The sequence below is a fragment of the Girardinichthys multiradiatus genome, chromosome 24 (genome assembly GCF_021462225.1).
Source record: "Girardinichthys multiradiatus isolate DD_20200921_A chromosome 24, DD_fGirMul_XY1, whole genome shotgun sequence".
NCBI lineage: Eukaryota > Metazoa > Chordata > Actinopteri > Cyprinodontiformes > Goodeidae > Girardinichthys > Girardinichthys multiradiatus.
Genome location: NC_061816.1, coordinates 16,709,659 through 16,715,627, shown reverse-complemented (window position 1 = coordinate 16,715,627; position 5,969 = coordinate 16,709,659).

Here is a 5,969-nt window from a genome sequence, read left to right as displayed (position 1 = left end):
CACAAGCAGCTCCTGTTTGGATTATCAGCCGCTGTGCCAGTTCTTAATGCGTCTTTTCGCGCAAAGCGGAGGCGGCGCCATCGCGCTGCAAAAAATAGCTCTTCACTATTTTTACCTAAACCGGCCCATTCAGACAGCCGATAATCAGCTTGGAGATACTAGGTCTGGACATCTTTGGAGGAAACGCTATTCTTCTGCAGTCAAACCTAATCAAACGCGACAATTTTGATGAGAAAAAGGCGAACATACTCTTTAAGCCTACAATGCATTTCAAACATTACAACTCTAAACTTCATTGTTTTTTTTATTTGGATTTTATTTGAGGGACCAACAAAAAATAGTGAACATGTAGAAGGGCATTTATGCGTGTTTTCAATTTTTTACAAAAAACAAAACCTGAAAAGTTTGGTTTAAATACAACCCCTTTGACTCTGGTACTCCTAAACAAAATCCAGTCCAACCAATAGCCTTCTTAGTTAATAGAGTCCCCTGTGTGTAATTTAGTCTTGAGTGTATGGTTTTTTAGAGAGCATTAATGAACAAACAGCAGACAGGGAGAAACGTTATAAAACAATACCCCAAGCTTTGACCACCTTACGAAACATTGTTCATCAAAACGTAGAGTATACAACAACTGCAATCCTACCAAGACATGGCTGTCCACCTAAACTCAAGAGAAGCAGCCAAGAGACCATTAGGGACTCTAGAAGAGCTGGAGAGATTCACAGCTCAGGTGGGAGAATCTGTTGACTGGGTAATTACTTGTCATCTACCCCACAAATGTGGTGTTTATTGTGACAAGTGCCATTCTCTCCTGATCACACCTGCTTGAAGTCTATTTGTGGAATGGTTTAGATCGCAGCATATTTACGCTAAAATGGCCTAGTCAAAGTCAAGACCTAAATTGAATGTAGAATTGGTGGCACGACAGCAGCAAATAAGAAACACAACAGATATAATTCAAACAATCATAAATAGAATACCAATATCAAAGAAAAGTATTAATAATTAAACAAAGAAAATGAAGAAGCTCCTTATTAAACATCAATGCAAATGAGAACTTTGTAGAGGAAGTCATGACAAAATATTCAGATAGGTCTATCATTTACTAATTATTTATACAGTTCTGATCAGAGGACCCAACGCTACACGTTTGGGAAATTATGGTTTCATTTCAAACAATGTTGGTTTTTTTTGCTACTTTTACATAAAGCCAAAATTTGTAGAATGCATGACTAAATATTGTCCTGTTCACAGATATATAGCACCTCCAGAGATACCATGGGCCTCTCTCAGTTGCTTCTCTGATAAATGCTCTCCTTGGCTGACCTGCCAGTTTAGGCGGACGTCCATATCTCAGTAGGTTTGCCATTCCTTTTCCATGTTCAAATGATGGAATGAACAGTGCTCTGTGAGATGTTCAAGGTTTGGGATATTGTTTTCTCACATAACGCTGTTTTGAACTTACTTCCCCACCTCTCTGCTGTGTTTCTTTGTCTTCATGATGCTTTTGGTTCTCCAATGCTCTCTAACAAACCTCTGAGGCCACAAATAGAGCATCTGAACAAATGTCTATATTTACTAATTAATTGTATTCTGTTTTATTTAGGGGTATTAGAGTAAAGGAAGCCAAATATCTTAGTCATAAACCTTACAAAAAAGAAAACACGCATGCTTTTCCTTTCACTTTACAACTCTTCACAACTTTGTTTCAGTCAATCACCTAAAAAATGGGAAAAACATTCAACAGGCATGAATACTTTCGGAAGTCACTGTAATTTCCGTTATTAAATTAAAAATACATTTTCTCATATGTGGTCAAGACATAAGCAGGCAGCATTCTAACCATGGAAACGGAGCACATTTATTTTTAATTGTGCCTTATAGCAGTGGTTTGACACAGAAAAGGTACACACATCAGAGACTCTCCTGGAGTAGGAGATGGATTAAATATGAAAAAATGTGGTAAAATCTTATAATGTAGGCCATAAAAAGATTCTTATCTTTGATATATTTTAAAATAATATAAGGACAAAGCCATTTTGAACTTAAGTTGGACAACAGAAAACTGGTTATTGACCCCAAAATTGATCAACTTTCATAAACAGAAGTGGGCCACAAAGTGGGCTAAAGAAGAATAAGGCCACAAAGTGATGAACAGTGAAGAATTCATTCCCCAATTTGGTTGCAATCAGCCGTGTTGAAACTGGATCACTTCAATGATTACCTCCCCTTCTGTTGATAATGAACAGCCTTGGGCATGGCGAAGAAAAGTAACATGTCCCCCTTCTCCCAACATTCCTCTCAATAACACATTTTTTTCCTTCTCGTTTGACACATCAACTTGACCCAAGAGGTACATTAAAGGTCAGAGGCAAATGTGATGTGTTTCACATGTCACTGCTACTTCACAAGGTGAATTAGCTCATTGTGTTAACCCAAAGGTCAGCTAAGAAGTGATTAAATATAAGAAGAAAAACAAAATAACAGAGCCCAGATTTTAATAAAAAAAGGTCATAAGATCAGCTGCAGACAAAAAAGAGGCTTAAGGAAATTTGTGTTTTATCAATTTATTGAGCACAGAAACAATACAATACATTTAAACAAATGATTCTAATAATTCATGAAACCATACCAGTGATTTAGATAACACACCTCAACATCGATTTCCAAAATGCTGCTTGGTCCTGATTGTTTTCTGATGTCAAATAAAACTAGTAAAGGAATCCAGGTACCACTCTTACCTGCTTTGCAGAGCTGTGAAAAAGTATTTGGCCCTAACTGATTTATTCTGTCTTTGCTTTACTGTCCCTTTTTTATTGAGTTTTACATTTACTAAGGAAAAAATCTATCCAAACTAAAAACCCATCCTTTGTTAAATTATTAAGAATGACACAGAACCGGTCTGACAATATGAAGTAGGCTAAAATATCTCTAAAAGCAACACATTCCTGCCATCATTACCTTAGGCTGAAATGGACTTGGGTTATGCAGACATACAGTGATCCAAAGCACATCGATTTTCCCACCCAAGAATGGCAAAAAACAAACAAAGAAACAAATTGAAGGTTTTTGAGTGAAAGTCCAGCCTTAAATCAACTGAGATACTGTAGCATGCCCTTAGAACAAGCCCAACGACCCTCCAGGGTGGCTGAATAAAGAACAGGTCAAAATCCCTCCACAGAGAGTAAGACTCACGGCCACTTTTTGCAAATATAGCAGCCGTTGCCACCAGTGCTGGCACAACCAGTTATAAGGTTTAGGTAGAAATTACACTTTCACATAGGGTCAGGTTGGCTTGGATAGTTTTTAAGTGGACTACTACTTGGGTTACCTTAGCCTGATATTAAAATTTAATTGATATTTGAAACATTTAAGTGTGACAATAACATGTACAATCTATTAAGGATAAATACTTAAAACACAGCAGTGTATAGTTAGCCGATGTAACATACCGGTGGAAAAATCCTGTATGTTGTTTATTTAACATGTATGTTTCCTAAGAAAATCTTCATGATTTTCAGTGTTAAAACTAACGGACAATAATGCTTCAGTGCAACAGCAGTAAAATGGCGTAACTTGTATAGCCCGAGGACCCCAAAGCACTTAACACTACAATCAGTCATCCACCCATTCACTCACTGACAGTGGTAGACTACGTTGTAGCCATAGCCGCTCTGGGGCAGACTGACAGAAGTGAGGCTGCCAAAAAATTGGCACCACCAGGCCCTCTGACCACAGGCAAGGCGGGTGAAGTGTCTTGCCTTGGGGATTTGAACTGCCAACCCACCGGTAACAGGACGAACCCTTACCATCTGAGCCACTGTTGCCCTGATTTAAGAAGCATTAAACCTCTTGAAAAAGCTCAGTTAGCTGCTGTATTACAACTTTATGGCCATGACAATTAAAAGTTAGACACTTCAACATTAGGATTCTGTGCTAGTAAAATAAAAAAATAAAAAGGTGCGTGTGTATGCAAAGATTTACCGGTTCCATGGCTGCAGCACTACTGGCATCTGGCACACAGGACCTGTAGCAGACAAGAAATTGGACAACTTATTGCATATCTATTATCACTTTAATAAAGTACTGGTATATTTGTCCAAATAGAGGCGGGAAAAAAAAAACCTCTAGAAAGCAAAATCTCACTCGGTAAAGGATCACAGGGGGCAGAATCAACATGTTTAACTTCATTACATTTGAAACATTAAAATAATTAATATCGTCAGTCACCAAGTTGGTCAAAAAGAAATAAAAAAGTTTCAAAAAGTTCGGGGTCACTTGATATTACTGTTTATGTACTGAAAGATGCTTGACTCGCATGCCACAGTTGACACATTTGAAAGGAAGATACTTTTATAAAAACATAATTAGCTTTTTTTCTAGGCAAGTAGCTTTTAATTTGTTCAGTAATTGACACGTTTCAACTGAACAAGTCCAAAAAAGAAAGGTAATGCACATTTAAAGTATAAATCAAACTGTTCACACAAAAGAAAATCCCATCTGCTCTGCCAAACCATCCTCATTGTAAAGCAGTGAATAAAAAAGGTGTTTTTATATAGTTATATATCTGATTTCAACTGTATAAAAGAGTATATTGTCTTTTACTACAGGAAAACATTTACCACACTGAGTGGTGAGCACTGTAAATATAACAGCTCAAAAGGTAAATGGTATTCAGTACTTTAAAGCCAAAACATTTTAAAGACACATTACTAGGCTACAAATGAAAGCAAAAAATATGTCTTACAACAAAAGCTGATGAAGCACGAGTGTAAAACAACTACCTAAAACACACAGTTGAAGCGTTTTTTGAGAGCAGGAGAGAGAGAGCCAGCCAAGTCAGTCACCAGATGTTCAAATAAATTTAATCCAGAGAAACAAAATGAGTACCAGACATTAGAGCTAAATCCCCACCGCAGTCTGGATGTTAATACACTGAAAACCAAAGTAGAGAGTCCACCAACATTCATTTTTCAGTCTAAACATAGCTTCATGTCCTGATGAGTAGGTAAAATAACACTAAGGACATTAAATTGTTGGGTCTCCACTGATTTCAATATTATTTTTAGACAGTCATGGAGAAAAGCTGTCCACATTGACACAAATGTAGCGTTTTGTAAGTTCAACATCTATACTCTTATACTGAGAAAAATACAATATTTCATTCAGTTTGAAATATTTTTATTAGCTGTACATTACATTTATGCAAGCATTTTTTAAAAGCGTTTACCCATAATGTTCACCGATATGAAAACATCTACATTCTGGGCTTCATTTTTTTTCATCTCAGATGTTAGCAAACAAATGTTGATGGATGCCTCTGCATCCTGCTTCACCGTTTGTATGAAACTTCAGTCTTCAACCACCAACTATCAAGATAATGATCAGACTGAAAATTTTCTCAGGGGTGGGGTTAACCAAATATTTTCTATTTTGGACTGTTTTTCTTAAATGACGGATGGCCTTTAATTCACACCACTGACCACTTAGTGGCGAGTTAAAATATTAATTAGCTGTTTGCTACCGTGGGGGCGCTGAAGCATAGTACTTGCCGGATCAGGAAACCCCTCGTTCGGAGAGTCTCGCTACCCTCTGATCAGTTCAACTGGAAAAGTCGTCCGGATTTCAAAACGTTGGCTGAAGTAGCGCATGTAATTTCACCAGTCTCTAATGTGGCGACAAAGCATGGATTCAGCCTCCAGAACAACATCAAAACAGCCACGAGAAGTTGCCTGTCCGAGGCAAAAGTCCAAAACCCCGTAATAATAGCCTCTGCAGCAGTCCCACTTCAGACATTAGATTTACGCACATACCAGTGTGCACTCAGGTCCATGCAGACCAGCAGGAAAGTTGTGAGACCGATCAGCTGCTGTGACATGAACGCACAGTTCATGTCACAGCAGCTGATCGGTTCATATTTAAGTGCAGTTATTTAATTTTATTGTTTATATGTAGTTACTGGGTCC